The following is an 11,915-nucleotide window of genomic DNA, read 5'->3' as shown; positions in this document are numbered from 1 at the left end:
ACCACTGGAAAAAATAAAAAAAAGAGAAAACCATGAATAATTCAAGATTCTACTTGCTTTATGTAAAAAGGGTCCTGCATGTAAATTCAGATGAATCCCTCATTCACTGAAAAACCAACTCATTTCCTTTCAGAATAGTAAATGGAGAAAATAATTTCCTTTTAGATGACTGCACTTTATGCCTATTTCACATCCTGTTGAACACACAGTGAAGAATTAACTGGCATAAACATCTCAGCCCCTTACCCTGAAGGTGTGAACAGCACTGTTAACAGCCTTCTCCATCTCTGATTTGCTTTTTTATTAAGTAAGCATTCTTGCAGAGACAAGATTGTCAAAAATTAGACAGCAGAACTTATCAAACAATAGATGAGGATAATTAGATCACATTTGAATACCACTTTTTGTAACTCCAGTGAAAGGAAAGGAATAGAGTGACAAGATCTCTGATGCTTTTGTCCCTGAACCTAATTCTATTAAGTCATTTACTCCTTTTCAAACAGCTACCAAAAGTAAAATGGAACGACATGGCACATGATGCATCATCATCTTCGTTTTATATTTGTCCTGAAGAAGTTTTACAACATACAGGAAGGAAAGCAGCAGAGAACTTGCCACTACATCCTGGTGTCCTTTTGCAGCAACCACCACACTGAAACAGGTGTGCACATGATCTGCTCTACATCCTGTCTCTGACAGCAGATCTGGCCAGCTCCATCAGAGGCAAGTGCAGAAGCCTGCCCAGTTAGGATACAGTATTTTTGCTGAGGAATTCTTCAGTTCACATCTCTGCAGGATTTTACATTAAGAACAGACGTCTTATGATGCCTTAACTCCTAAACCTCCATGCAAAGGGTGGATGCATCTGTCAGTGTGAGAGGCTGCAGCACACCAAGTGCCCTTAGGGGAGAGTTAACCCTGATCTGACCACGGAAACCCTTTAAGGTCACATCATTCTCTCAGTCCCAATGGAGATTTGTCTACAATTCAAGCTGACTCTAGTCATGTCCAATAACCCTTACTTCCACCCTACAAAACTAGTCTTGCTTCCAAATGGATGAGTCTTGTCACTTGTGTTAGTTCTAAGTGTATTCAGGAGTATGGTCTTGTTTGCAAACAGTCTGAATCAGGGTCAGAAACTCCAAAAGCTCAACTTTTCTGAGCATCCTACTGGTGACAATCTCATACGTGTTGCTGCAGCATTGGGATGCATGCAGGATCCAAGATACATACATTTTAGCAGCACAGGAATAGAGAGACATTAATTCATTCATATTCTTACTTCCTTTCCTTGCAGTCACTACAGTTTAATTTTTTCTCTACAACATTTAAAAATATCTGGATTTTGGACAAAATTCAAGTTTCCACAGCCATGATTTTAATCTGGTTTGCAAATATCTGTACTCACATGAACATAAAAAGTCAAACACATGAAATAGTTTCTTAACTAGAGAATTCCTTGACATAAAGGTTGTCATCTGCATTTTAGGACAAAAATAACATATGGTGGAGTATCCCACCAACATGTCTTAGCAAGTTTCCAGTTCAGAATGAGTAAAACCTAAAATGGGCTTCCTTATTCAGAACTAAGCCATTCTATCCTGGAATGCAAATTCACAGGTAGTATCTCAGAGTATTTTGCTTGTTGCTAATTGGCTGCAATGGCCTAACTCAGGTAAACAGCAAGTTCCAACAACAATCAACAGCACTTACAAGGTTTCTATTTTTTGTTTAAAACCAAACAGCAGAAAATCTGTTTTGGCACTTGAAAGAAGGTCAAAGAATACTTTAACAAATGAAGATTAAGGGCTCTCATCCCCTTAATCTCCCCCCCAAAAGTGTTGCAGGCAGGAATGACAGAGGACTCCAGCACACACGGATCAAGTGGCAGCTTCTCCAGGCAGGAAAAGGCAGACAAGTACACAACCCATTTCACAGTCAGGATTTTACCTGCATCACAGACTGCTTAGAAATACCACCACTGTAGATAATGAAGAAATGGTGGCTGCCCAGGAAAGATTCCAAAAGCTTTCTGTTGTAAACTGCCTGCAGCTGCCCCCTTGTGTATCCTCTGCTGCTCGCTGTCAAACGCTAATAGCCTCCATCACTTGAGCTATAGATAAAGTAGGGCAACCAAAAATTATTGGCACATTAACAGAAAGAAAGAGTTCTAGATACCCTAAAACACAAAGTGGGGGTGGAGGGAGATAAAAAATATAAATTCCATTCACTTGTTTCTATTGCTTTTCCTTCTACATTGTTTAAAAGAAGAAGAAGTCCTATAGAGGCACACATGCCAGATATTTTTTCCTATCAACACACCAGGCAGTCTCCAGAGCATAAATGGACTGTTCCTCCATTTCACCCGTAGAGCTAAACAAAAAGGCCATCTGCTCCTGGATTTGACTGACTGAACTCAAAGAGCTGCAGTGAGTCACATGTTCCCTACACTCACTGCGGGGCTGTCAAAGTAGTGATTTCTGCCTGTCATTTTTCACTTTACCCCATGACTCCATGGGATAGGCTGTGCTTTGCTCAGCACAGGCAAGTATATATACAGTAGGAAAGGGAATGGCATTGCAATTTTTGCTTTTACCCTCACTCCATTAGAAAGCAACCCTCCATTCAAATGGCAGCCTGTTAGAACAGCATTAGAATTCCTAAAAGAAGAGAATCAGTTGCTATAGGCACATTGGCTGGGCCAAAGCAAAAGAGAAAATCCAACTTACAAGGCCACAATCAATTTATACACCCCCAAGAAAGATAAAATACCTAATTAATACTCAGGTATGTTCTCACATACTCCAAAGTATAAGTGACTTGATACTTGCCTTTAGGCATAGATTCACAATCCTCTTGTGCCTTTTGTATCAGCTCCTAACTGCTGAGGATGGTGATGGCTGGTGATGCACCTTCACTGTGGTGCAGGGCCTTGCATCAGTCCACTCGTTCACTGGAAAGAAAACAGTGATACAGAGTCAGAATATTTTCTAGCACTGTGTTTTTATTTCCCCTGTACAGAAAGACTTAGAAGCAGCACGTGGGCAATCCCTTGCAAAAGCCTCAGCTTTGGTGTTTGTCCTCGCTTTGTCAGATTTCTGTTTTAGACCCTAAATTTCTCATCTTGGAATTGCCCAGACCAAAGTTACTCATCTTGACATATGTACCCTGGGCATAACTGTTCTTCAGAAAAAGGTAGGTCTGCCTGGAGCAAGTTTTTGCCTGAAGGAAAGCATTTAACCAACGCAAATTCTCTTAGTGATCAGCAGCATATAATTATTCTGTGGGTTCCTGCACATGAAGCCATCTGGGTTTAACTCTAAAGTAAACTCCAGAGTGAGGTTTCATTGTTCACAACTTTTTTGGCTTTTAGACTGAGCATTTACTGCAGAACTCACACAAAAAGTCTCATCTGACCATTTAAAAATAAATAAATAAAGCGTTAATTTTTCTCGCACTAACTCCGCTTCCTTTTAACCAAAACAGTTGTGAAACTCCTGCGCCAGAAAAGGAAACACAAGAGCAAAGTTAGAGAAACATAAGAAAAAGGAGTTTATTTACTGAAGGACAGAATCATACATTTCAGGAAAAGAAAGGGCCTTCTGGGCCATATACCTCATATCCCTGGACAGTAGGATGGTTGCTCATGGTCTCTAATGTGCTTTCATTGATTTTTTTCTCTTTTTCAATACTCCAGAGAGACAGTATCTCATCATATCCACTCATGATAAATTCCCCTTTGTCCACTTAATTTACTGCAGACCTGAAAACCATTCCCTTGTGTCTGCAAACTTTCCCTTCATTTACTATGTTATCTTTAAAATAATGTAAATAAAGTTCCTTTCTTTTCTGGTTGTAAAGTACATTCTGACTTCAATACTCTGTTTGTCACATGAGAGTATTTGTGATCTGGAGTGCATAAACTGTGCTGCAGTTTGATACAACAAATGAGACTTTGGCACATTCTGTTCAGAAGGATGAGCAATCACAGACTTACTCAAGTGTATCACTGAATAAATTCACATAACCATTTCCAAAATATTAGTTTGGAGTTTTCCTGTCATCTTCATTAAAAAATGTTTCCCTAAACACCAAACGTTCCAGACATGCAAGATTTAAAACTCTAAAGGCAGTACCCAAAGCCAGGCATTTTCAAATTTGGCTTCTTTGAAAGATTTAGAAGCTGCACACTGACAATTTACTTCACAAGTGATCACTGGTTCATAAACTGAAAACTACAGTTTCTTATTCACCTACAGTCAGCAATTAATCCAGTATAGTGATGACAACTATTAATAATAATAGTACAAGAAATGGTAAAAATAAAAAAAGTGTCATTAGCAGGTTAATGTTGCCTATTCAGGCAGTAGAACACAAAGTTTCCACCCTTATGCAACCATCTTTGATTCAATGTAACTTTTGAATGTCCATATATTAAATGGTTGTTGCATAAACACATAAATCAAGTTTTACAATCCATCAGAATTTGAAACCAACTCTTATTAATAAATAAAAAACACATAAATTGGTAACGTGCAGAAGCTCTAGAGTAAAAAGGAAAGGAAAAGCATAAGAAAAACAAATGGCACTGAATTATTCAAACCTACAGTTAGACTGTGAGTTCATCATATAACACTAAGCTTTCCTAGCTTACAAGATAAAAATCTTTGCCTTAAATCCAGAGATACTGTCTCTGGGTTTTTGAGACGTTTTCTGCCATTCTAGTAGCATAGTTCTTAGAGCTACAAGAATCTTACAATCTCTTAAGAGTTTGTGGATCCAGATCTCAAATATCACATATTATATAGACAGCAAATACAGACAGCCTTTATTAAAAAACCTTCTAGAAGAAAAAAGAAAAAAAAACCACACCAAACCAACACACACACATAGTTTACCACTTTGGTGCTTGAAAATATACACCTTAGAGTTGCCTCTAAGAAAATTTGCTTAGAAAAGATTAAAGTATGGGGCTGCTTCTGAAGCTAGACTTGAGGAAGGAGATGGAGCATCTGCCACTCTTTGCACAGCAGATGAAGGCTGCAGTCATTTTGCAGCACACCTGAACAACAGTTGGAGTTCCCAATTAAAAGAATGAAGTGTGCTAAGCCAGTCCATGTGATGTTATCACCCTTGGAGTGGATGCACTATCACCAAACAAGGTGAATTGAACACCAGATAAAAGCACAAACAGGGAGAAAACACCAGCTCTGCTTCCAAGACTGGGAAACTTAAGTGTGAGAGGGAAAATTACTGAACACCAGCATAGCTTTTTGTTTTGGTCTGACATGTGAATGGCAGCAGATTGAAGGTGTCTGAAGCAAGTAGTTTAAATTATAGCTTCATATTTTTGCTTATGAAAGACTTCATCTTTTTGGTCACATTTTCAAGCATTACTGTAAACTTAGTACCTGAAAAGCACACATGCTGCATATGTAAAAAGCTCTTAGAAACATTCTGACAAAATTAGAGGGGGGAAAAAAAACCCAACTTGTTGTTGTGCACTTATTGTATTTCAGCATGCAAGTCATATTGGTTTCTTTAATTGCCTATTTGCATGGGCAACTTTTGCCCAGTTTTGAAAACAAAACCTATTTTTGTGTGCATGCTTCAGGGAATATTGCAGTTAGAATGTTTGTAGCCCCCAGTGCAAAGTGTTCCTTCTCTGTTGACTGAAATTAATACCATAAACAGGGAACCATTACTTTTTCTTTCTTTCCTACATTATTCAAGCACCATAATTGAAACCTTAGAAAACCTGGCATGCTATTAGACTCAGACACGATAAATGAAGACCCAAAATGTTTTTGAGACTTAATCCCCTGAAGGTAAGTACTCCACATAAAGCCCCATAATCCAAATTTCAGAATTAATTACTTTTGTCATTTGTGACAGGCATTATGAATCTGAATTAATTATATTAGGAATGTCTGTAAACAGAGTAATGGCTCAAAGGAAGTAAATCTTTCTGATAGAATTTGCCATGCATTTTTGAGGATGAAACACATGATGTGGTTGGGGAACTAAGCTAAGTTTACCCAGAAAATTAATTATATCCTATTCTGTCCACTGGTGAATATGTTTAAAAGGTTGGCTTAAAACAGACTGTCATGAGAAAAGTGACCAGTCTGACTGACAGCAGCACTGCTATCTCAATAAACATACAACCACCAGCTCAGGAACCACACTGACAGTATTGATCATCATCAAGGCTGGCAAAACAACAGTTTATCTTTGCCAGAGAATGCAAGTCTCCAAAACTCCTTCCACTAGAACACCAGCACAGCAATCACTCTGAGGCACGGAAAATTAAGACCTATTCATACCACTATATTTACAAGTCCTTCCATAATAAAAGCATACAATGGGTTAAGACTGTTCAAATTAACATTTACAACAATTTCAGGAATTTGTCATCGTCTCAAACTGCACCATCAGCACAAACTGATTGGCACATAATATTTCATCTTTGACAAACATTTCAAGATTTGGCTCCTCAGAGCAGGGAATTTTTTTTTTTAACCAAACAAATAATTTCAATTAGCTGCACCTAAGTTATCAATTCTCACAGCAAATGTTTATTTTAGTCTGTATCTTGATTTCACCCCATTGTAATTTATTTAGTAACTAACTCAACTAACGGATTTGGGAGTCAGCCTAACTGCTTCCAACCATTGTGCTGGAACTTTGTGGTAAGTTATAAACATTTAAGTGCTTTTACATTAAAGCAAATAGCACTGGCCATGTAGTTATCAAAGTTTCTCCTACTGTTGTGGTTTCACACCAGCTGGCAACAGTGCCCCACACAGCCCCTCCCTCACTCCCCCACCAGCAGGAGTGGGGAGAGAATGGGAAGGGTAAAAGCTACAGAACTCGTGGGATGAGACAAAGACAGTTTAATAGGGGAAGCAAAAGCTGTGCTCACAAGCAAAGCAAAGCCAAACAAGGAATGAATTCACCACTTCCCATGGGCAGGCAGGTGTTCAGCCCTCCCCAGGAGAGTAGGGACACATCACATCTAACAGTGACTTGGGAAGACAAAGTGTCACTGCAAACATCCCCCTCTTCCTCCTTTCTTCCCCCTACTTTATATGCTGAGCATGATGTCATATGGTCTGGGATATCCTTTGGTCAGTTTGGGTCACCTGTCCTGGATGTGTCTCCTCCCAACCTCCCCTGCACCTCCACAGCCTCCTCACCAGCAGGGCAGCACAAAAAGCAGAAGAGGCCTTGGCTCTGTGCAAGCACAGCTCATCAACAACAAAAACATCTCTACATTATCAGCTCTGTGTTCAGCACAAATCCAAAATATAGCCCCAGAACAGCCACTGGGAAGAAAATTAACTCTACCCCAGCCAAAATGAGCACACATACCTTCTGTGAAACAAATGATTACACTGTTTCTATATGTCAAAAAGTTCCCAGTAGATTGTTTATTTGTATTCAACAAAGTACTAGTGATCAGAGTCAATGATTATTTTTGAAGTTTTTTTTATTTCATTGTGTTAAAAAAAAAATCTTATAATTCTTTCAGGCAGCTCATTCCTAATAAGAACACATAGAGAACATTTTCAAGCCCAATTTATTCAGGTCTGGAATACTTCAAGGATTTCATTAAGCATTTTAAAATCCTTTCTATATGAAAATAAACAAAAACTCCCACCGTGTATGGAGGATCTGTTTGAAGGAAAGATATAACAGTGTAGTTACAGCAAACACACAGAAATAAGTCAATCTAGAATCCACCCTGGAATTCCCACAGGGAGTTGCATGTCGCATGATTTGGTGTGTAAAGACCAAACATGTTTGCACAGGATTTAGTCTTTTTGCACTCAAAATATTAAATGGTACACCAGTACAAACAGATACACACATGTATCTAGGCCCTTCAACATAGCCATGAAGAACTTTGAAGGAAAAAAAAAAAGAAAGAAAGAAAAAATGTGACTGAGCATGCAAATGAAGCTGGGAGTGACACTCAGGCTGCCTTTTTCCTCAGTCACTGAGGATGAAAATCAATGCTTATTCATCTGATTTCTTTCTAGGTGCAGAAAGTGTAAAACTATTCATCTCATGAACACACTTTTTATGAAGTAGCAAGCATAGCAGTCTAGGAAACTGCAGAGAAATACACTGATTCTGTAAATTACAACAAGTCTTGCTTTGTGAACCAGAAAATACCACAATGAATTGTGTATCTTTCAAATCAGAAACCCTTTTCCAATGTTTTCTTCTCCAAAGATGAGCTAGTAATCCCTGGCTGCTGATAGGAAAGATTCCCTCTGATTTGTTACTGTTTGCCTTTGCAACAAATGTTTTACAATCAGCCATCTGAGGCAGCCCACTGAACAGGCTTACTCAGCAAGAATTTCAAGTACCAAAGATCAACTTCTGCTCTCTCAACAGCAGGAGTTAATTATCTTGGCTGTGCCTCGGTGACAAAAAATAAATATGTAAAACAGGACAGAAAATATTTATAGGATACATAGAAATGTACTTCAGCGTGGGCTGTTTGCCAAAGTAGCTTCTTCCATAATTGTTAATTTTCTCTTCAGAACATGAAACAATGACCCAATCATGCAAATTATAATTCATATGATTTTGCATCCATTTGTATCCATTCCTGGCACACAACAAGGAATTATTCATGGGATAAAATGTCCAGTTGAAGCCCAGACTTGTCTTCCAAGGCATTGCTGCTATTTCATTAGTTCAATGTAGTTCATGTTTTGCAATACTTTTCTATCAACATTAAATCAAGATCACTTTATATACTTGTCTTCAAAATATGAAAGAAACACCATTTTTATTACATAGTCTTTTCAAGGTTTAACATGTATTTATGACATATGAAACTACCTTTAGTAAATGCAGCAATCGGATTTTAGGAAGGTTCTGAATAAGATGAATCTATGTTGTCACTTATACTTGTTAAATCTAAACAGTCATACTTTGAGTACAGGTCAAGAAAGTCTACCCACTGAACAACTAAGTTTTCCTGCAGATCAAAATATCTACTTACCTCTAGGACCTATTGAGGCCACTGTCTGAAAAGATTCAAAATTCCACATGCTTATAGTCCTACCATGGATACTAATAATTTCAAATGTAATTGATTATTACAGATATTGTTACTCAAGACTCTGTAGTCTCACCATACAAACCATAAAGTGATTTAGGAGAAGAGGGACAGGGCTGAGGGGATGGGGCACACATGATATTTGGGGGTTTGAGGGAGATTTTTTTGCATTTAGTGTGATACCCAGATTAGCCAGTGTCAAATTCTATGTCTCTAGTACATCACAGGGTACTGTCTTGCCAGCTTGTCACCATTCTGATTATTTTTTTTTAGCTTTCAGACAAAAAAACAAACAAAAAAATTAAAAATAAATAAATAGAACTTAAAATATACTTTTGGTCAGTGTGTCAATAGCCTTCAATTGACAATTGACTTCTGTTGCTTACTACATCCCTTAAAAATCCATTAAATTTCTATCAGTCTTCATACCATTTTAAAAACTTTGATGATTTCTAACTAATTAATTATTATTATTGCATCTCTAGACCACTATCAGTCCACTCCATTTCCAATCTGGCAAATGTTATTGATCAAAGGGGAAACCATCTATACCACATTTCTATAACCAGAGTGGAAGGACTTTAAAAAAAATTTACTTTCTTCTAATGTATTTCTTTAAATTAGTTCCTTAGCCTCTCCTATGCCCCCAATACTTGCATCTTCATACATCAGATTTCATACTGATGAACTTGCCTTGTAAGATTACTGCTGTCCTTATGCTGTTGTTTTCCCAACCTCTAATGGTGTACTCACAATATGGTCAGTTCAGCCATTAGAAACAAGCATTATTTGTTAGAGAAAATGGGTTTCTCAACAAAACCTATGGTTTTTGAAGAGTATTGAGGACTTTAAAAACAATCTGTAATTTGCAGTCATAAAAACATACAAATATTTTTAGTGAATGACCAGTAGATTATTTTTGTGCTGCTGTCAATGATGGCTTTCCGATTTCGTTTACTAGGTAACAAAGTGCAGCGGTAGAAAAGATCATGGACCATAAATAAAACTCAAGCTTTGTCTTTGGAGAAAAAAGGCTATTAACAGATCACTGAAAAATGCTTTCATCACTGACTAAAAGCTTTTTGTTCACCTGTCAGGCAACACACAAAAGGCTAACCTGATCTCAAATCTCACCACAGAGAAACAGCTGCCTTCCCTTACCACCCAAACAAGCAAAAGCACAGAACAGCCAAAGTATTGCAAAAGGACTGGTTGCAGTTCAAAGCCTGTGAGTACTAAAGCAACATTCCAGAGTGGTACTAAGCTGCAGTTCCATGAGTTCTCCTTCAACTGATACATGGAAAATGCTCCAACTTTCAAAATCCACTCTTATTTCAACTAGTAGTAACACCCATTTTTAATATTTTTCAGTGCTCTACCCCACAAAGGTGAGGATTATAGAAATATAGTATGTGTTAAGTGCTGTAGGGCACTGACATCGGTTAATAATGATTTTTGGTGCACAGTATAAAAAGAATCCACATACTTTAAATCACAAATCAAACCCCATCTCTACCTGTGGTATTTAATCGAACTTTATTGAAGCTGGACAGCTTACTCATCCTTCATTTAAGTACCTGTCAAAAGCAACCTGTCACCACCCCAAAATGGAAAGGTACTCAGGTATTTGGATGTTATCCAAGGGACTTTCCTGCTGTTCCTGAGTGTGAGAGGGACATTTTGATTCTGGCAAATAATGTGTCTGAGGCAAGAATACATCTGTTTAAATTCCTGGATAAAATGGTAGATGTTCCTCCACTAAAAACTGACATTCCTCAACTGAGAAGTATTTGCATGCTACATTTACCCCCACAGCTCTCCCCTCTCTGTTTAGTCTTCTCAGAAAGGGAAAAAAAGAAAGACCAAAAAGACTGACCCTGTTTTGAGCCTCAGCTTGAACTAATAGTGTATTTTCTGCCTTTGTCTCATAGCAAAATAGTATTTCAATAGTTTCCTTCATGCTCAAGCTGCCTTATTTTTGCTTTAATGATTCCATTGCTCCAGTTTAATCAGACTTATCCTTGCACTTCTTTCGAGATGACACGTTGTCATCACTTCTATTTGATGCTTTTAGTTAATAAAAGTGTTTATATATTTTAAGAATTTAAAATCCTGTGGCAGATCAGTGTGTCAGATCTCTTCAGACGTTTTTCCTTTAGCCACTACCTCACCATCTTATATTGCATTCAAGTTCAGAAAGGTTTTAAATAACCAAAAAAGCTTTGCCTACATAAGTCCCTACCCCTTCCCTTTATTATCTCAAGATATGTCATGCTCCAGGGAGAGGTTTCATTATTGAATAACAGTAAGAAAGTCTTTAAAAAAAATTTATGTGTACATGGCTAAACTTTGATATTCTGAGTTGTTACACTAGAGAGAATAAAATATTATTTTGTTCCTGCAGTTCTGCAGAGGTATAAAAAAAAAAATGTTTCTCTCAGAAGACATATTTCACTAAAGTTGATTTCAACCAAACACAGAAATAGTGAAAGTGCAATTACATTTGAATGAATTAGAAAGTATAAAACAGCTGATCACAGAATGACTGAGGTTGGAAGGGACCTCTGGAAGTCATCTGCACCCTTCACAGTAAGGAATTTTTTCCTCATGTTCTGATAGAGCCTCCTGTGTTTCAGTTTGTGCCCATCACCCCTTGTAATGTCACTGGGCACAAATGGAACAAGTCTATCCACACACCAACTAGGCACACTGAAAAATGTGTGACAAATGTTCAGTTTTTACAGAAACTGAGCAGTAATGGTGCCAGTGCTTCAGCCTACAGATTATTTATGACATCTTCAACAGATTTGAAAACATGCTCCTCCTTGCCATTTTC

The sequence above is a fragment of the Manacus vitellinus genome, unplaced genomic scaffold, assembly GCF_001715985.3.
Source record: "Manacus vitellinus isolate BGI_N305 unplaced genomic scaffold, ASM171598v3 scaffold_30_pilon, whole genome shotgun sequence".
NCBI lineage: Eukaryota > Metazoa > Chordata > Aves > Passeriformes > Pipridae > Manacus > Manacus vitellinus.
This window is presented reverse-complemented; position numbering follows the sequence as displayed.